Source organism: Phyllostomus discolor, chromosome 9 (genome assembly GCF_004126475.2).
Source record: "Phyllostomus discolor isolate MPI-MPIP mPhyDis1 chromosome 9, mPhyDis1.pri.v3, whole genome shotgun sequence".
Taxonomy (NCBI): Eukaryota; Metazoa; Chordata; class Mammalia; order Chiroptera; family Phyllostomidae; genus Phyllostomus; species Phyllostomus discolor.
Window position 1 is genome coordinate 49391826 of NC_040911.2, and position 21988 is coordinate 49413813.

The 21988-nt window shown below is 41.3% G+C and overlaps 1 long non-coding RNA gene across 1 annotated transcript; it reads left to right on the forward strand.

The window, feature by feature from the left end:
• The first annotated feature begins 293 nt into the window (after positions 1-293).
• LOC118496731 lies at positions 294-4318 on the forward strand. Its single transcript, XR_004899288.1, has 2 exons — positions 294-1667; positions 2494-4318. It is a non-coding gene; the product is annotated as an uncharacterized LOC118496731 (long non-coding RNA).
• Positions 4319-21988: the final 17670 nt, after the last annotated feature.

Here is a 21988-nt window from a genome sequence, read left to right on the forward strand (position 1 = left end):
CAAAGTGATGAGCACAGCTATTTGAGTGAGTACACTCTTATATCTGCACCTACAAACCCAAGAGCTAACAGATTTAATGCCACAGTTGTACCTTTTCAAATGCTGCTCTCTAAATGCCAAAAAGCCTTTTGATGTATGACTTTTATACAAAGGAGTATTTCCCAAGTTTCATTTGAATGAATATTTTGATAAAGAAAAATCAGAAACATTCTTTAGGGTTCTTCTGGAGGACATCTTGGGAAAATCCCATTTCTTTTTTGCAGACCCTTTATATTTAATAACACACTCAGACACACAGTGGCAAACTGATCGCAAAAGTGGTGCTTCATGTTGTCTTTCTGTTGGGTGGTCTGAGTGTTTACAACAGAGTTTATGCTGTAATTGATAGTAATTGATAGTTGGAAAAAGTGCCAGGGACATTCTCAAACAAAAGCCTTACCCTCAATGGACTCCTACTCAATCTCCTGTTAAAGAACCAAAAGTGCCTTCCCTTTCAGGCTGAGATGAAGTCTACCTTCAACTTTTCACCAAAAATCAGTCCTGTCCTTATCCACTCAGCACATGAGGACAAGAGACACTTTATAAATGTGTGCCAAATTTAAACACATAAACTAGATGCAGATAGTCAAATGAAAAGCACTAAGGCTATAGGATCTAGGTTCACATAAATAACTTGTAGTTTTCAAACTGTAGGGTATGTGCAATCACGAGGAAGCTTGTTAAAGTTGAGATTCCTCACTCCTGCTCCCAGAGGCATCCTGCTTCAGTTGGTCTGAGCTCTGAAAATCTTAATTTTTTCAGTAAGTAGTTCAGGTACAAACAAGAATTCTTCTTGTGTGGCTAACTGAGCTTGTCAGAAGAGACACAGCCAGGAACACATGGGAAAAAGACTTCGTGAACCAGGTACCTTATAACTCTGTTTAGAAAAAATGAAAAAATAACTTGAAAGCCCCAGATGGAGAAATGATTTGGTAAATTATGGTACATGAATAAAATGAAATATTTTGTGGCCAATAAAAATGACACAAATACATATGTAGTGTGAACATAAGAGAATTGTGAATTCAGGACGATTACAATGATGTGGACAAATAATGGGAAGGTAATAGCAGAAATAGACATGGTTGTCTTTAATATTGTTTAATTGCACCTATTCATTATTTTGTTAAAAAGTTCACCACAAGCTCAGTAATAAAATTTTCATACATTTTCCATTCTGTATTGATAATTAGCTCTGAAACACATCCATAGAAGATGCAGTCCTACCTGCAACCAGCTGTTGGCCAAGGGTTGAGAGAAATGCCAAGAGAGATCCAGAAAAAAAAATCATAGGATTTTGGCCAAAAGATCTGTGTTACAATCTTAGCACCAAAGTCAGGGATGTTAGCAAATATCTTAACCTCTGTTAGCACCATTTTCCACATCTTGAACATGAGAACAGTAACAGCAACAATAACAACCTCTACCTCAAAAGTTGTGATGATGGTTATACGAGGCTAATGAAAATGAAAATACTTTATAGACTATAAATGCAAATAGAAACTATTTCCTCAGATGTTAATGCAAAATGAAATATTAAAATGTCAACACTGAGAAATCTTCCTCCTGGGAGGTTTTTAAAATCACCAATTTGTTTGGAAACTCCTCTCGGATCTATTTAATAGTGAGTTTTTTTCTTTTTTTAAAAAAATTTTATTTTAATCATTGTTCAAGTACAGTTTTCTCCCTTTTATTCCCATTCCAGCCCACTCACCCAACCCTCCCCACTTCCTTCCCATTACCACCCTCCCCCCTAGCTTTTGTCCATGTGTCCTTTAAATTTGTTCCTGTAAACCCTTTCCATTCTCCCCTGAAATTCCTTCTTCTCTCCTCTCTGGTCACTATCAGTCTGTCCCCTATTTCAGTGTCTTTGGTTATATTTTGCTTGTTTCTTTGTTTTGTTGTTTAGGTTCCTGTTAAAGGTGAGATCATATGGTATTTGTTTTTCACTGCCTGGCTTGTTTCGCTTAGCATAATGCTTTCCAGCTCCATCCATGCTGTTGCAAAGGGTAGGACCTCCTTCTTTCTTTCTGCTGCATAGAATTCCATTGTGTAAATGTACCATAGTTTTTTGATCCATTCATTTACTGATGGGCATCTAGGTTGCTTCCAACACCTAGCTATTGTAAATTGTGCTGCTATGAACCCCGGGGTGCCCATCGGGGTGCAAAGGTTCTTTTGTATTGGTGTTTTAGTGTTCTTAGGATATAGTCCCAGCAGTGGAATTGCAGGGTCAAAAGGCAGATCCATTTTTAGTTTTCTGAGGAAGTTCCATACTGCTTTCCATAGTGGTTGTACTATGTAATAAACATACCCATATCCAGTCTGCAGTCCCACCAACAGTGCACTAGGGTCCCCTTTTCTCCACAACCTCTCTAACACTTGTTTGTTGCTTTGTTTATGATGGCCATTCTGACTGGTGTGAAGTGGTATCTCATTGTGGTTAATAGTGAGTTTTTGTAATCAAGCAACTCTGAGGCTTGTATGTGTATAAGACAACATTTCCTAACAGAGAGGAGTGAATAGCCTCAGGGCAGTCAAGCACAATGTATACTTCGGTCCTGGCACACAGGGTCAAGTGAAGCTGTGTCTACAAGTCTTGACCTTCAATAGGCTCCTTTTCCTCTTTGTCTGTAGAAAGTGATGTAAAAAGCCCACTGCTATGTAAAAAGCCCATGGACATATTACGTGGAGTTTCCATTCACTTTCTTTCTCCTCTCACACACCTGTGCAGATTGTGTGTCCAGCTCTTGTTGTGGATCTAAGGAATCTGTGGCCTGGCAACAGACAGCAGGAGACCATTCCTTTGTGCACTCCCATCAAAGGCTCAGCTAGGACACTGTCTTGACAGATGTGCTGCCTGTTTTGCTGGAAAAACTCTGACAAGGTTGGAGGAGGGGTCAGTTTCTTTCCCTCCCATGGGAAGGCAGCCAGGTAATGTTCCCCTGGAAAAGGAGTGAGAGAATTATCTGGATTCTTCCAGTAAGGCCAAAAAGTCCTTGTTAATGTCATGGTCATTTTCACAGTGTTTATCAAAGATTTTCTGCTTCAATGTAAAGCTTCTAAATATGGCATTTTCATGAGCCTGGCTGGGATGTGGCCAAATGCCTGAGGCATATAAATATTTACTAAATAAGCAAATGCATTTGGACACATGTTTCCGCCTCAGCATTAGTGTGGTGGTCACTGGCATTAACTCTCTGAGTGAAGCCATTTTATGAGTTATCCCAGCAGAGACTAAGGAAACATACCCATATCCAGGTCTTTAAGGTCTACAAAGACCATACAGGAGAGTCTACATTTTCTGATGGAAGGTGGCATTTTATATACAGAAAGGCAGGAGTGACCTCATTCTTTGCTAAGCATTCTTGCAAAGTGTGGTGGGATAGAGAAGACTACAGAGCATTAGCCTCTGTCAGCCTTGGATTCAAGTCTCAGCTTTGGCACACTCTTTGACGTCCCATAAATAACTCACCCTCTCTGAACTGTAAATGAGGGACAGCACTCCTCATTCCACAGGGTTTTGTGAGGAGTAGGGGAAATGATGTATATAAAGCATCTGGCCAATACCATGTACTCATTAAATACTAGTTTTCCGTTATTTTTAATTTTTGTATTTTTTTTAAACCTAGGATTTTTCCAAATCTCACATTCCCTCCCCAGGATGTTCCTCTGAAGTTGTAGTATACATGTGTGATGGAATTGAATCCACATGTTCTTCATTTGTGTAAGCTAAAAAAACATCACTATGTTATTCGGGAAGATTTGTTTGATGTTCAGAAATTCTAAAGTGGGAGCACTGGAAGAGTCTCTGACATGCTCCTAGGATGTCCTATTCAGTCACAGTTCAAAGAGGCATGGGTAATTGCTTTTTATGTCCTGTCCACTTAGACCAGCCTTGAAAATAACCATTGGCCTATAAAAGAGCCAAGATTGAAATGTGATTGCATTCTGTTTGCTATAAAATATCTCAAATATTTTCTCATTTAATCATCAAAACAATGCTGTGTGACTGTGTGATTATTATATCATTGTCTAGCTTTACAGATGGGTAAACTGAGTCTCAGAGGGCTTAAGCAACTGATTAATTGGTAAAAGCGAGTTTCATCGCATTTTCTGTCTCCATATCTAGAGCATGCCACAATCACATGGGGTCTAGAAATTAGAGGTTGTTAAATGTGATCCCTCTTTCCCTTTGACTTAGTCTTGCTTGTTTTTCTCTGGGACTTCCCACAGACGTCTAAGCATTTAGGCAGATCTTGTGGACTCATTGTGCAGTGAACAAAATTGCTGGGGTTTGGGTTCAGTACAAATTTTGCAGGCTGAATGATTTGAAAAAATCTGGCAAGAATCACAGAATTGAGAGCCAAAGGAGCCCTTTAGAGGTTGTTTCATTCCTTCAGGCATTCATTATTTCATTCAGCAATTTTTATTGAGGTCCTGCCGTGGCCAAGGCAGTGTGCAAGTGTTGGCAATCCAGTGTCAACTGAGTGGATGTAGTCCTTGCCTTCAGGGATGTAGGGTCAGCCTTTCATCTAATCGTCTAAATTCACAGGTGAAGAAACAGGCTTAGAGATGGGAAATTACTTTCCTCTAGGAGTTACTGGCAGGTTCCCAGTCTTCCAACCCCCAACTTTACCCCACTCTCACAACAGCCAATGGCTTAGAGGAGAGAAATCACCCAACACAACTCTTTATGTAGGAGTGGAAGAAGAACAAATGTGCTCTTCCTGGCTAGAAGTTCCAAAGCTCTGGATTTTTTTTCCTATTCCTGTGATGTGGTTGATGGTATCCACTTGATAAATCCTTGTGGGAGGGAAACCAGAACAGTTTCCATGGAGGAGGACCAGCAGAAAGCTAATTCTGGATGATATGTGCTGGTCTGGGAAAGCTACTGATGTTGCACACCCCCCCAAACTGGGTGCTAGGAAAGTATCTCTGGGTGCATTCCTCTGGCCTCATCTCTGTACTTGGAAAGACCCTGCCCCCTGGTCCTATCTCTGAGTTTGGGCCTCTGCTTCCCCCAGGAGGAAGGCCAGCTCAAAAAGAGTTCAGATTCTTTTAAGTGGTGCTTCACAAACCCTGGACATGGGGGAAAATAACTCCCCCAAACCCACAGGTGGGGGTTCAATCCTACAGCATTAGCTCCTGTTCTGCCTAAATAAAGACATCAGTCACTTTGTTTCAAGCAGGACAAAGAGTCCTTTCTTCCTAAGCCAGGATTTTATGTCTCTAATCTTTTCCAGAAGAAAAGAGTTCTCATTATGTCTGCATCTTATCACATAACTATATATGATAAAGATGCCATTATCACCTCTTCCTTTTGATTAACTGGCCCTGAGTGATTCTAGCCAATGTTATGAACTGTGCTTTAAAAACAATGACACTAGTATCATTCAGCCATCAACACAGGCCAGAGTTGCAGGCACTGCTGAGTAATCGATGTGAATCTTTACAAGCTCTTCATAATAAACAATGAAGAGAACAGTTCTTTGTCCAAACCTTAGGGAAGAAAGCCTTTCTGTGCAGATGAGCTTTGGTACCTGCAACTGGAGCCCAAGAGCCTCCAGCAAACTCCATTTCAATATGTAACCTCATTTGTTGACTTTGTTCCTGAGTCAAAACAACAGATGTGAAAGGAGATGCAGCACCTAGTATTTTAGGTAGCCAAAGAACAAATGGGTGTTATACCTTTATATGTCAGACACTCTTTGGGAGGTAGCCTGACAATGAAGATGAGCATTGCCTTCAAATCTGAAATGTGAAAATCTAAAGAGAAGTATGGATATCAGAATAGCATGTCAATGATTATTGGCATAGGAATGATGGTGGTGATGTGATAGCAATGCTAAGAACTCCCATTTCACAAGTGCTATGATAATGTATGCAGAGATATTTTATAGGTACAGGTCTCAATTCTCCAAGTCAAAGTTGGTGCTGGCAGCTTGGCAACTGGTGGCAGAGATGGTATAACTGACTACGTTGCCCCATCTGTGTCCCATGGGGCTGCTCATGTGTGTCTGCTACACAGAGAATTTCTAACAGAACTGAGACCAAATCAAACCAGCTTTACTTCCCTTTGACCTGTGGACATGGCAGAGACTAGAAATACTGGTTTAACATTGAAAAATTTGTTAATGTAATTTTGCTTTCTTTTATCTTGTTTCCTGTCTTGTTTGAAGGCATGTGTTATCTTTTTAATCAGGTGAAAAATGAAACTATATTTTGAAAAGACTTCTGGAAGGTATCATCCAAAGTGATGTGTGAGAGATTTTGGTTATATAGAAAGGATACCTAGATGACTGAGCCTAAACATAAATTAAAACATTGATGTTATGCCTGCAGATGCCAGGTGTTGGAAGCAGCCAAGTTTGCAGACAGCTTGGAGAACTCAGCCTGAATTTGGTTGGGACTGAAAATAAAATGTAAAGTAGAAAAAGTGAATTTCTTGAGGAATTGATCCAAAAGTCTGTGAAAGGACTGGTTAGAGTGAATGGAGCCAATGCTCAAACGAGAGGCCTCCATGAGGTGTGTGAGGCCAGACCCTCTGAAGACCCGTGTCTGTGAGATTTGCAGCACTCCAGTGTCCAGCGGCCTTGTCTCAATGGAACCTGGTGAAGGCAAGGAAACATTATGAAAAGTGTTTGGGCAACTCAAGTAGATGGCACAGCTCCTTTTTGCCAAAGTGTTTGCATGAATTCTGAAACTTTTCTCTTCAATTTTGCTCTGAGGAACTTCCTGGGTAGGCAGTAACATCTGGAACACACCATCATTGTCTGACAGTGCCTGATGCTAAGGGCCATGGACATGCTGATGTTCCTTCACAGTGAACCAGTGGCTATCAGCGAACCACCCATGTTCTGGCCCCCCGGGGCTGCTCCTGCCATCACTGCAGCCAATCCCACTGGCCCTACTGCTTCCAGAGTTTGTGGCCCATGGACATCTTAGAACAGTTCTTCAATTGTTGTCCGCCCCCCCCCCCCCCTCAGGCCTTCCCCAAATGTGTATCAACAGGGCTTCAGTGGAGAACAGTGTGTGGGTCAGTCTCTTGGCAGTGTATTGTCACCCAGCCATGTCTGTATGATTGTTTCTTATCAGCCATAGGTGTTTACCTCAGTTCATTCATCTCTTAGGATGAGTTTTCCCTCAGTTCCCCCTGTACTTTAGGTCTTGATGGGTCCCCTCCATAAGCCCCACCTCACTATCGGAACAAAGATGCTCAGATCTCAGGAATAACACAATCCAGACATGCAGGTAGAATGGGTCATAAACAGCATTCTGCTAACCAAATACAGAGATTATATGAAAACTGAAGAATCTATATCATAGAAGTGTTGTGAGGATAAAATGAGCTAATATCAAGGGTCTAACCCAATGCAACATCTGGTACTTGCTTAATGCGTGGCAGGCATATGCTCCTACAACATTCATTTTGGAATATGGCATCAGTATAGATTTTGGCTGGAGGCTCCCCTTCTGAGTGGCATCCAAGCACCACACCTTCTGCTATTTTTCAGGCTCACCCTAATATAACTGCAACCTGATGAAGAGGATTCAGAGTCATGATTCACTGAGGCAGGTTAGATGTGGCTTTGACTAGGCTAGTAAGAAGATTGGGCGGGCTTGGAAGTAGGGTTAGTGTTTGTAAACTATACTGCACATAAATACAACATTTGGAAAAGTCACTTCCTGAGACTGTGAAAAAGAAAACTTTAAATTGAGAATTATTGTCTGTTTAATCTTCACATTTGCTGTGAGAAACAGTATGGAAAAACTTTACAGGGAAAATGTGTGGGTTTTTTTTTTTTAGAACAAATGTCCAAAGACAGAGAAATGTGACAATTCAAAGTGATAACTTTCAGCTGTTACTTGGCCATAATCCAATATTGCTTTTTATTTTCTCCTTTTATTGGAGACTGCTACTCTCTCCCTTTAGTAGAATGTAGATGCCCAGAGTTCGAATGGGAAAAACATTTGTAGCTCATGCAGTGAGGCCTAAGTGCATCCTGAGAGGCACCCTGCAGGGGATAGCTCACAGTATGTGGCTCCAGGACCACTGCATGAGGTGGGGTCCGACTGGGCCTTGGGAAAGGAAGTGGGTGACAGGGACAGTTTTTTTTTTCCTGAGTAGCTTCTGCCTCCTCTACTCTGTCACCAATGCTCTGTTTGGTAGTAAACTAAGTTAACTGGCCAGTAAGATGAGAGTGGGAAGACGGAGTTCAGAACAGGGTTTACCCTTCTTCCTGGAAAATAGCCTTGAGCTGTGGTTTGAAATAAGAGATGCTCTTTAAGGATCAGTTATATTTTCAAAAACCACATCAAATGGAAAACCCAAAACCACAGAAACTCGGGGCTTTGCCTTGAATTGGAAGATGTTGCAATGATGTGAACCAGCAATGACCTAACAGGAGGTGCCCAGAAGGGATCTGGTCTCACCTGAGCTTCCATATTTAGCCCAGACAGTAGACATCCTGATGGCAAGGGGCAGGGGCAGCCTGGCTTCTGAGTCCACAAATTCCCCAAATTTAGAAGGCTCTCATATGTATCTCTTTGGAAAGCAGAATAGTACAAACATGGGACCCTTCATTGGTACTAATGGGATTTTAATAGGTAGCTTTCTGATATTTGATTTTATTTCACAGTTTATCTGAAGGATGTGTGGTTCTGGAAGGACAGGACATTTCTATAGTCTGATGGTACAATCTAGTTTGCAAAGAGCTTGTTGTACTATAAGGGGGCTTTGGGAAGAAAGTGGGCTCTTTTAAATCAAAGGTCAAATTGAGAGACTTGGAGACAGGTGACCTCAAAGGGGCTCTGTCCAGTGTAGTGCTCAGTAACAGAGGCGTATGGGGTAGCTTTGAAGGTTCATGTTGTCTTGGTATAAATGAAGTGGCTCTAGAGGCTATTTCTTGACCATATTAGGGGATGGTGATCATTATAATTCTCATAGTTCAGCTTGTGTGATCTCTGAAACATTTTGCTTGCCACCTCCCAAACTCCGATCACCTTGAGGGAAATGAAACAACGCACACAGTAATTCTTTACACAAGGGAGGATGTCTGAGTATTTACAGCTCCTTGATCCCTGTGTGGGAAGGAGAGGTCTGTCTTTGCTGGCTTTGTTCTGCTTTTCTGGGTTGAGGGAAATAGAAATGGCCCAGACTCGATGGCATGGCTCTGTTTGTGGTAGAAGGGGGCTGAGTGTATGTGAGATTCAGATCAGCTGGAGAGGAAGGAGGGAGGCACAGCCAGAACAGGCTGGTGAGAGAGAGTTTTCTTTGGCATCTGATAGGAGGGAATGGTTGAGGGAGGCTGCCACCCCATGTGTGGGGGAGGTACACTGAGAAAGACATAGAGCAGAGAATCATTAAAAATTCTGCTGTGAGTTATGAATGAGACCTCCCTTTGCCATTTTCCCAGATTGCCGTAAAGATTTAAATTGTTGTTCAAACACTGGGCAGCCTGGTGCTTGCTCTGAATAGGACAGTGAGCTGTGCCTGGCTTCAGAAAAGAGCTGATGTGCACAATTTACCTTTCAGTATTGGCCTGTGCAGCATGCTACATTTCTGTAAGGAATTGTACCTTATCACACTGCCTTCTGCAGGTGGCTGCTTACTTGGGGTGCCAACTGTAGACACTTGAGCTTCAATGAACAGGGTTGTCAGCTGAGCCCACTTGAGCCAGATAATATATAAAACAACAGTTTAATAAAGACTGTTTAACCCAAATCTGCTTATTTTTTCACCCCCTCTCTTAATTGTGATAAAATACATAGAACATAAAATTTACCTTCTTAACTATTTTAAGTGTTCAATTCCATGGTATTAATTACATTCCCATTATTGTGCAATCATCTCTACCATCCATCTCCAAAAATCTTTTTATTTTGCAAAACTGAAACTCTGTATGCCTTAAACACTATATCCCTGTTCTCCGCAGTCCCTAGCAACCACAATTTTTCTTTCTGTATCTATAAATTTGGCCATTCTAGGTATCTCATGTAAGTGGGATCATTTGACCTTTTATGAATGGCTTATTTCACTTAGCATAATGTTCTAAAGGTTTGTCCATGTTTTGGCACGTGTCAGAATTTCCTCATTTTTTAAGACTTAATAATCCAGTATGTGTGTGTGCCACATTTTATTTATTCATTCATCTGTCAATGGACTCTTGGCTTTCTTATACCCTTTGGCTAAGTGTGAATAATGCTGCTGTGAACATGGGTGTACAATTATCTCTTCCAGTCCCTGCTTTCAATTCTTTTAGGTATATACCCAGAAATAAAATCACTGAATCACATGGTAATTTTATTTTTCATGTTTTATGGAACCCCCATACTATTTTCCATAGTGGCTACACACTTTACATTCCCACCAATGGTGCCTAAGGATTCCAATTTCTTGAAATCCTTGCCAACACTTATGTTTTTTTTTTTGGTAGTAGCCATCCTAATGGGTACCTCACTATGTCCTACTTTCTCTTTTTTAAAAATCTTCACCTGAGGAAATTTTTTAAAAATTGCTTTTAGGGATAGAAAGTGAAGGAGAGAGGAAGGAAGAGAGAGAAACATTGATGTGAAAGAGAAGCATTGATTGTTTGCCTCCTGCATGCACCCAGACTGGGGATCATATGTGCCTGGACCAGGGATCGAACCTGCAACCTAGGTATGTGCCCCATGAGGAAATGAACCCGCAACCCTTTGGTTACAGGATAATGTTCCAACCAACTGAGCCACACCAGCCAGGGCCTATACCTTACTCTGTTTTAAAAGAAAGTCAGATCATGCTTCTCCTGTGTTGAAAACACTCTAAAGAGTAGAAGCCACAGTTCTTGTCATGACCTCCTGGGCCCTGTAGGATTTTCCCCCAAGTGAACTCTGGCCTCATCTTCTGTTGACATTTCCCTTACCCCTACACTGTTCTTCAGACCCCATTAAAGGGGCCCCTGATGTTCTCTCTGTGGGATATTCTCCAGTGTCTTGTTGGAAGTTCTTCCTCTAGGATTTCACCCAAGGTCACTTCTGCACAGAAGACTTCTGTTTTTCCTTCAAAAAGAGCAGCCCTTCCCCTGTTTTTGGTGCCTCATTTGGCCTTATTTTCCACCACAGACATCTGACCACGTGGATATTACATATCTATTGGTTCTTTTGTTTTCCATCCCTCCCCCCAATAAAGTGAGCTGCATGAGAGAAGAGGGACTGTACTCTGTCCTCTGCTGAATCTTGAGCACCTAGACCCCTACTAGCACACAGGAGGTCTGTAGCAATTGCCAAATGAATGAAATAAAGGTCTTTAGGCTAAACTATAAACCAAGACCATCTTGAATTAGTGGCTTTTTAGATACTAATTTATGACCAGGTTTTTACTAAATTCTAATTTTATTAGGTTTTAATTGACTCTTTTGGGGTTTCTGGCATATAATCATACCATTTACAAATAATGACTATTAAAAATTCCCCTCCCTTTATTCTCTTTTTACATTTTCCAGCAGAATTCTAGACAACAGGGTGCTGGTGACATACTTGTCTTATTCCTGCCTTTTCACGAAGGAGCCCCAAGTAGTCCACCACTGGAGGTGAGCTAATGTTGGCTTTTGCTTTGAGATAGATATTTTGTCACATCATAGAAGTACAGTCTGCTTTTGGTAAAAGTCAGAAATGAAGGGTAACGCTCTTAAAGCTTCTTGGACATCTAGTGGTGATTATTAGGTTTTCTCTTAGTCTCCTTGGTGTTGCAAATTATGTCAATGAGTTTCTTAAAATTGGTCCATCTTATCTCTACAGCGGTGCACCCCCAACCCCCACCCTCTTTTCCCAGTGCTCCTGGAATGATGTTGGTGGCAGGCCCCAGCCGGACGTGCCTGGGAACGCGGCCACTGCAGCCATGGCAGGCTTCCCGGGGAGTGCTCGGGATGGCTTATTGTTTCTGAATTAAACAAATGAAAAATGTGATTCAATTAGAGGCAGCATAATATAAACCAAGATGGATTTATATTTAGCCAGGCAGAGCCATGTGGGAAAGAATGGAACTTCCTTCATCACAGGGTTGGAAAGCTGGCTTTGAAGTGATGGAGCTCCTCCCCTCCATGCTGTCTTCACCTCCCCCAGCCTGCCCCCAGAGGTTTCTCTCTGGATATTTCAACTTCTTGGGAAAGCATCAACAGGGTGGTGATTGTTGGGGGAAGGGGATTTAAGGGTACTAAATGGTAATGGAAAAAATATAATAAAGATTATATATTTAAAAAATATTTTCACCTAGGAACCTCACGGTCTTTTTGCCAAATCTGCTTGCCAGGGCAGAAGCCACGTTGTCCCAGTCTCCTTGTTTCTAAGTGGGTTGATGGCATCTCAAAGTCACGCAATATGACTTTTAAGAATAGATTAGAACATGGTGAAGATGATAATGCATTGAATTCTTATCTCCAAATCAAATCCTAGAACTTAACAGAGAAACAAGATCCTGTTTGTTATAATTCTGTATGGGTTTCTTTTTGGCAGGAAAATGAAAAAGGAGGAGGATTTCATGAAATTTTCTTAGTTGAGAATTGTCAATCAGTGTAGAGCCAACAATTATGATAGCAAGGTCCACCATGGCACCACTGGCTGCATCAGAATCAGCACTAAGTTTTATATTCTTTATTCTGATCCCTGCATCAGACTCTGCCCAAAGGGTGGTGTTGTCACTGCGTTTGAGGTTGAATTGTTACTATATTCACAACTGGGGTGGCCTGAGTCCATACCGCTTCTCTTAACATAGCAGAGGGAGACAGACTTGCTTCTTTCTCTTTCACACCTATTTCTTTGGGGTGTATATAGTCTCCTCTCTTTATGGACATATATATAATGTAAAAAAATTGATAAATGACATAGGTTTCATTGCACATGAGTGAGAAAAGGATGGACTGTTCGATAAAAGCAGCTGGGACAAATGATTATCCATTTGAAAACAAAAAAAATTATGGCCTACCTGATACCGTAACAAAAACTAATTACAATTGCATTAAAAATTTAAACATGAAATTTATAAATATTAAGACACTAGAAAATTTTATAACAACATATCATTATGTCCTTTTGGGGGTAAGAATTTTTTTCATCCAGACACAAAAAAGTACAAGCAATACATAAAAAATAATGATAAATTTGGCTCCTATTAAAATTAGAAATTTGGTTCATCAAAAACTACTAAAAATAAAGTGAAATCAAGCCACAAACTGGAAGAACATGATTATGATATATTGAAGTCACAAATGATTACTATCCAGAATGGAAAAACTACTGAATCTAATGGGAGTAAAAGGGAGAAAACTGTACTTGAACAATGATTAAAATAAAAAAAATAGAAAAAAAAACTACTGAACCTGGCATTTTTTTTTTAAGGGAACAGACTGTTCCACAGACTCCTTGTGGGAGCTGTTCTAAGGAAAAAGAATTTGGAGGGGATTATGCGCACAAATCTGTGAAGTGACTTTATTTTGTAAGAGACACTTCAGAGTTTAAAGTAGCAAGAAAGCAAATGAAAGTTCAAGGCCTTGTTGCCTGGGTAAAAAATAATGAACCCTTCCAGATTAATGGGAAGTGTTGACACTGTAATGCATATGTCTCCTTTTGAACAGTAGTGGGGAGGGGCCGAGGAGGGAGGGTGCCGGGCCCAGGAAGATGTCCCTAAACAGGAACAAAGGGAAGCCAAATATGGGGACCACCTTCAGGTAAAAAGTGTTTTGGGTAAGTAGAAACAGTAAGTCTTCCTGAAAAATAATTTGGACTTGTGACTATATTTCTTTGATCCCTTTTTCTACAAGGGTATTATGTTGCCTCTGAAGAGAAAGAAGAAACTTGTTAAAATATGTAGTGTTTTTTTCCTATTTATTATGCTTTTCTAAAAACTAAAGCATCTTAACTTTGCTTTGTATTTCCCCTCTGCCCTTTCCCTTCCCTTCTTTCTTTATTTTTCCTTCTCTCCCTCCCCTTTCTCCAGGAAGGTCACAGAGGGTGGCACTGAGATGGAGGAGGCGGAGTCTTTTGCAGAAACTGCATTTTATGAAGATTAGGAAAAATGAATAACTTCCTTTCAAAAAACTGGTTCCAAGGATTCTGTTCTTCTCTAGTCCTCTGGAAAAAATTTAATGGTACTGCATGAAGGAAAAAAGAGTTAATAAAATTTTTCCTAGCTTTTCCTTATTTTTGTATCCTGGAGTGAGTGGAAATATCAGACCTTTTCAAGATCACCCACCCTGTGGCAGTCTGGGTGTGCTCCTGTCTGTGTGTAGAAAACAGGTCAAGACTGATTAAATTATCTAATTAAAATAATCACTACAAAGAACCCGTTTATTTGGCCTGAGGAAGGTCAGCTCAGCCAGCCTCTTTTCTGTCCTGTTGAGGGTCCTTTTCCTGCTCTAGGCACACTCAAAGCCCACAACATACCCAACTAACTAGCTCCTGGAAATGTGAGGTGGGATTATGTTCCCTAGGGGATAGGACTCACTCTGGTGGGACTGAAGATCATTCTTTAGAACACTTCAGACACTTCTCTTACCACCATTTATTTACTATAGAGATTTCAAATGGGAAAACTTCAGGAAATTATTATTTTTAGTTGTGCAAAATTGCAAGTATTTCATTGATGGAGCTCACTGTTGTCTTGACTGGGCACCCTTTACACTGCAAAGGTAAAACCTAAGATCCACGGAGTATGTTCACTAGTAACAAGTAAAAAATTAATGCCAGAAGAATTTCTGTTGTTGTTTTGACACTCCTAGATAACTGTTGGACTAATTTGTCATGAAATTGCTTGGCTGTCTTGACTCTGTGTGGCATAGACCAAGAAAGGCACTTCTTGGAGGGTTATGGTTATTCTGGACACCATTGAGGACACAGGGCATTAATGATGGCTCATTATATTCAAGCCAGATCAGGTTTCTTTAGCCTAGAGTAAAATTTGGGGCATAGCATATGAATATACTATGCATGATTTAATTTAAATGCTGCCATCAGGAAGTGTGCTGAGCCTGTCCTCAGTTGTAAACCTAGCACAGGGTATGAAACTGATACAGGGAGATCCGGCCGGATTGCCGGCCAGTTGAGGGAGGACTCACAGGAAATGCTGGAGGCGGTGGGGATGAAGCCATGGTGCCAGTGCAGCACCTAACAGATTTCTCTGGGCTGAGGAGCAGCCCCTCTGCAGTACAGGCCCTGTGTGGAGCCTGTACAGGCTGGTGAGGGTGATTGATGGAGGGAAAAGCGCTCCTACTCACTTCCGGTACATGGCACCAGGGAGAGGTGCTGACCTACCAGTCAAACCTGGAAAAAGGATGGGATTGGCTGGGGAAGCTGGACCCTTGCACAGCACGAAATTTGGGACTAGGAGATTTAAACGGAGGGTAGGGAGAAACACGCAACTTCTTCCTCCCCTCACTTGCCCTTTTCTTCTGGGATCTGTCCACAGACATGTAGGCTGGAGCTCTTGCTGGCTCAGGGGCTAGGACAGCCCTGGGCACTGGGCCTTGCTGCCAGAGACCCTGCACAACTGGCTGCAGTGGTTTTGAGTGGTTCTGTGTCCTGGCATGGGAAGCCATGGCATGGTGATGGCCATTCTGGTCCAATTGTGTGGACTCCAGGTAGGGATCCTGAAGCCAGAGATCAGTCTGCTTAGCAGCCTCATGCTCCAGAAGGACAGATATGGATGGAACAGGGGTTGTGGACACTGTTTCTGCTTCTGTGGACAGCTGGGTTTTGTCTGTGTGGGGTGGACTGGAGTCTACAGGTCCTCAGTTTCCCTAAATTGTGCAGCATTTTAATAAAGACCTTTTTCCTTCCTCACCAACCTTTGTCTTATCCCTGTGTTCAGTGGCAGGCAGCTGAACCCCACTGTTGTTTGATAACAAAACCATTTCTGTGGGCATTAGAAACATTCTGTTGGTCTTGTACTTATTCAGTAAAGGGTTCCCTTTAGGGTGTTAGTCCAATACCCTATAAGACAGGTGGCAAACACAAGGCCCACCAAATCTGGCCCTCCACCTGGTTTTATCCACCTGGCACCTTGTGTCTACCTGGCAGCAGCACTGAGCTCTCACTTAACTGTTAAGTCACATTTATACAGTCCTAAAATTACATTCGGTCCTTTGAAGGCAACTGCAGGCAAAGCTGATGTGGCCTTCAGTGAAGATGAGTTTGATACCCTTGCTATAAGACCTTGGAAAGGAGACCACAATCTTTGAAAACTAGATTGTAAAGGCTCATCTTATCTTCTGTACCCAGGAGATGAGGGGCTGGTGAATGAGCAGTCTTCAGAAGGGAGGCCAGGCTTTCTGCTAACTCTTGAAGGGCATGGTAGTTCTTGCAAGTGAAGGGGAAATGTCATGGCAACAGTCAGCTCACATGGTAAATGAATATTGGCTCTAATATTGTACTATGTTGTTGTCCCTCCCTCCTTCCCAGCACATTTAATCATATTTCCACTGAGTTATCAGTGATGGCTCACTGAACATTTTTTTGGATATTCAATAATATTAGTAGATTACTATTTTCACAAAATCTCTTAAGTTCTGTGTGCAACCTTCTTAGTTTGGGATATGAGAAAAGGAGAGAAAAACATCAGCTTCTGCTGGAAAATTTTTTATAAAATGTTATCATGATTATCTTTCAGTTTTGTGTGTTCTTCTTTCATCTGTGTATATCTAGATTTCCATCTGGTGTCAGTTTTCTTCTGTCTGAAGGATTACCTTTAACATTTCTTGTGGTGTGGATCTGCTGGGGATAAGTCTATGTAACTTTTATATATGCCTGAAAAGGCCTATTTTTGTCTTCATTTTTAAAAGTTTTTTTCCCCTAGATGTAGAATTCCAGGTTGACAGGTTTTTTTTTTTCAATTTGGTACTTTACAGCTGTTGAACCACTGTATTCTGACTTGCCTTGTTTCTGAAGAGAAAACTGCTGTTATTTGAATCTTTTTTCCTCTGTATATACTGTGTCAATTTTCTCTGACTGCTTTTAAGACTTTTCCCTTGGCATCTATTGCTAAGGAGCATGCTATTCCTTTCCCCACCCCTTTCTTTCCCCAGAGCGTGCTCTCTCTCCAGGAGCACACCCATGCCTCTCTTCCCTGTTTCGTCCCTCCAGGTGTGTATCTCATTCCCTTTTTCTCCTAAGCTTCAATGGCCTTTCTACTACTTGTGTAACTTCTAAGAAAACTTTCCCTTATTAAAAAAAGAAAGACTTTTTTTCTCTTTACTATTGGTTTTAAGCAATTTGATTATGATGTGCCTTGGTGTGGGTTTTCTTTATATTTCTTGTGCTTGGAGTTTTTCAAAGTCTTTGACTGTGTGGATATAGAGTTTTCATAAATCTGAAAAAAAATGTTGCTATTATTTCTTCAATGTTTTTCTGCCCCTGCCATTGGAGATTCCAGTTACGTACATATTAAGCCTCTAAGTTTCACAACTCAGTGAAATTTTCTAGTCTTTTTCTCATTCAATGTTTTGGATGAGATTATATTACTAGGGTTCAATTTTTCTGCAGTTCTGTTAATTTCACCCAATGTGTTTTTTTATTTCTGTTATTCTATTTTTCATGTCTAGGAGTTTGATTTGAATCTTTATTGTATCTTCTATGACTCCACTTAACACATTTAGGCCTTCTTTTACTTTCTTAAACATATGAAATATAGTTACAACTATTGTTTTAATGTTCTTGTCTACAAATCTATCATTTGGGTCATTTCTAAGTCTGTGTATATTGATTGATGTTTCTTTTTTCTCATGGGTTGTATTTTCCTGTTTATTTGCATGGCTGGTAATTTTTGATTAGATGCTAGACATTTAGTCTGTCATATGTTTTACTTTGTAGGACACTGGGTTTTTGGTATTCATTTAGGTCACTTTAGGCTTTGTTCTGGTGTGTGATTAAGTTACTTGGAAGCCATTTGATCTTTGTGAGTATTGCTTTTAAACTTTGTTTGGTGGGACCAGAGTAGCCCCTGGTCTAGAACTTGTTTTCCTTACTCCTGAGATACTATACCTGATGGCCTGTATGTGGGGACATTGTCCACTTTGGTCAGTGGGCTGCTCTTATACTCTGTGAACTCCAGGCACCTTGGCTTCCCTGAATTTTCAACTGTCTCCTCAACTTGGTGAGACTGTGTATGGTTCAATTCGAGTTTCCTCTTCTGCCATGAAGCCTGGAATTCTCTCTCAGTGATAAACTGAGATGATCACAGGCTCATTTTGTTTGTTTTCCTCCTCTCAGGGATTGTTGTCTTGTATGGTAGTCCAGTATCTAGAAACCTTGTTTTTCTATACGTTGTCCAGGATTTTAATTTTTTAAGATGAGAAGGTAATCTGGTTCTTGTTACTCTGTTTTGGCAAGATAAGTATTCTTTTCAGCACTGGAATACAAGAATCACTAAGCTGCATTAGCCTCTGCTCATATTGAGCTTATAACAGAGAAGTGCAAAGGAATTTCATATTTATTTATTCAACAACTTGCTTGGTTTTCTACGGTGTGGGCAGTGCCCACAGGTATAGAAATATAGCCCCTGCTCTCAATGTCTGTGTCCTCTAGCTGGTGTTCCATGCTCTAATCCACAAACAGCTGAGCAGGAGAGGAGTCTGATTAGAGGGCAGGGTAACAATGTTTTGACTCTTATGCTTCTGAAATCTAGTCTACCATAGGACTTCTCTCTGGCATACATCCACTTCTACAGTGGTTTGTAGCCTGGCCTCCTACCCCACCCCATTTGCTTAGTAGCGAGGCCACCTATATCTAAGACCAACCAGAGTTTACTTGAGCACCCCTGAATGTTAAGACTTTAAGAATCACTTCAATGCTTTGGAGAAATCAGCCATAAAATGGGAAAAAACCTAAAAATGAGGAATGGACAAGCCTGCAGATTTGGCTTTGCCGAAGCATACACAGATTTATAGCTGGGGTGGATATTTTGCCTCAACTGGTGGCCTTATATTCTGAGAGGTCAGGGACCTGAGCAAGAGCTGCTACAAGAAATGTCTTCCAGTTTCCCTCAGGTCACCATCCTCTCACTTATTTACTTCCTTTAGCCAACACAAAACACACTGCAGACATTTCCATATAGCAGACCGTGGAAGAGTGGGGTAAGTGAGAGGAAGGCAGGGGGACACTGGAGAAATACTAAATAATTCTAGAAGAGTAAACATTCTAAAAAATGAATGCAGGTTCATTCCCACAAAGAACTGATGAAGTGCTTTAGGAACCATACTATCTAAAGATATTCCAACAAAAATATTGCTACAGCCAATTTTAAATCTATGCCTCATTTGGTCCATTTAAGAAAGGAGGAGAGATGATTCCTCTATATGCAGAGCATCTATCTTTTGGTCTATCTACAGATGCTACAAAACATGGTGTAGCTAGGTGTTCAGTTGATAAGAGAGAGACCCAATTGTTAAGCTTTGGGATTAGTGATTGGGTTGAAGAGACAGAAGAGAAAGGATGACAATGCCACAGATTTTAGTACATTTTTATAGCTCAGGTTGCATTCCAGAACCAGTCTCTCCTTGGCATGGGAACAAATTGATTTGGATAATCAGGGGCTCTGTTCCCAGCCAATCCTGTAGCTAGAGGAGATCTAACACCATTTACCCCCAGGTTCTTGTCATTGACAGAGTAAAGGAATAAAGTTGATCATTTATTATATGGCAAGCCAAATCCTCTGTTTGACTCAGTATTCTCTAAACTTATTTTTCTATAGAACTTTTTTACATAAAATATATTAACAGTCCATGCAAACCTGTCTCCAGAGCTAGGCTGCTTAGGCAAGATTCCTTTTGCCCCAGTGGGCACCAGGAAATACTTTGCAGTTGGAAAGCACCATTGGATAGCCTTGGGGGAACCCTAGCTTACCCACGGAAAAAGTTCCCTCAGTATGGTAGTATCTCTTCTTAATTTCCATACTTCTCAGTAGTTTGTGTACAATAAAAGATATGACCACAGATTTCAATCAAGTAGTCTCAAGATGAGTATACTAGGGTCTGTCCGAAAAAAGTCCAGCCATTGTTAATATAACAAGAATAGTTTTGTACTACACAGGGAGCAGTACTAGCGAAAGAGGCAGGCATCCCCAGGCCATGTGCATGAGAGAGAGGGTGGAAAGAAGAGAAGAGAGAGGGAGCCAGAGGACATAGCAAGGAAATGGAATGGATATAGAGGGGCTAAAAGCAGGACTGAGCAAAGCCTGTGCTTGACTGGGCTTTTCTGTTGATGGTCAAAAAATACCAGGTGCTTTGTGGACTGGGAGGCATAAGATTCTGAGTCCTAGTCATTAGCTCTGCCACTAAGCCTAAGGGAGATCTCAGGCTTATTACTTTCCTCCATGCTTCCTTATCTGTAAAATGATGGAACAGGCCAGATAACCTGCAGGGCTACTGCTGGTTCACGCAATTCTGTGCATTCCATCCTAACCCAGGCCGCATAGGGATACGGACTCCTTCCTCAGTTTCCTCAAATGTGAATGGGCAGGCCTGGACTCATACTAAATAGCTGCAGTTATAACCATACAGGGAAACCTCACTTTTGCATTTAGTTAGGATGTGACAAATGTGCAAGGAGGCCAACAACCCACAGTGGCCCCACACTGTTTTCCTGGAGGGCAGGGGAATGTGCTTGGAGATAGTTTCATTCATAAACACAGTCTCCTTCCCACTCGCCTGCTAATCTTTAAATTCTGACTCATACTGGTTGAGCACCTTTGTTCTTTTGATGGGAATTTCCATTCATTGAATATGCTTAAATCTTTAAGGGGTTGACTTTCTAAATATTTTGGTTATTAACTTTGAGAGAGTTTTCTGCTTTTAATAGGGTGGTTTCCTTTTTATTTGCTAGCGCTTTGCTGGGAAATAGCAGAGTAACCAGCCTGCACGGTGGAATTTCAAGCCCGCCACTGGCAATGAAATCCACAATAGTACCTGGGGGGAAAAATCATCATAAAAAGTCCCATCTTCCCCCTTTCTGTGCCCTGTTTTTATATATAGAGGGTAAATATTAGAGTAGAAACCATAATATTGCTCTGAGTAATAAAAACACATTTGTCATTGAACAGCATTTATTACTACTGTCTTGGGATTCTTTTGTTACATTTTTATTTTATTTTAGTTTTAGAGAGAGGGGAAGGGAAGTAGAAAGAGAAGGAGAGAAACAGCAATGTGTGGTTGATTCTTGCACACCCCCACCAGGGACCTGGCCTGCAACCCTGGCATGTGTCCTGACTGGGAATTTAACTGATGGTCTTTTGGTTTGCAGGCTGGTGCTCAATCCACTGAGCCACACCAGCTGGGGCCATATATACATATATTTTTTTTGCCAAGCAAATGGTGTTACAATTGTGAGTGATAACAGGTAAGGATGCAGAGTCTTTACTACCCTTCCCCCTTCTCTGACCTTCTGTTGCACCTCAGCCAGCACACTTAAGCCAGCTAGGACTTGGTTACCATCCTTTGTGACTTTTGAGTATCTTAGATTTGTTTTCTCACTAAATCGTCAGCTTCTGTGTATTTTTGGCCTCTCTCATTATGCACAGTGTGTAAATGGTGGGCACCAGGTATCTTCCTAGATCCCTCTTGTTGTGCCTTCTGACATTTGTGGGGCCTCTGCCATAACTCTGCATTCTGACAGGCCCTTGTACATGGACTCTGACATTGTCCCAGGGAGGGGCTGCGATTGTGAGCAGGACTGCCAGGTCACCTCACAGAGTCTCTGTTTCTCATTTATAAAATGGGAAGAATATCTGTCTATCTCCTGGAGTTAAAGTGAAGGTCAAGTAGAGAGACATTGGGAGCTTTCTCAGTCATTGAGGGTGGTGTTTGCTGGAAGGCAGAGCTGGGCTGGCTGGACTCTGAGGTGTGCCTCTACTTTGCTTGTCTCATGTCTCAGAATTTGGGCCAGGTAAAAAGTGCAACAGCCCTGAGCACAGCTGCCATCCATC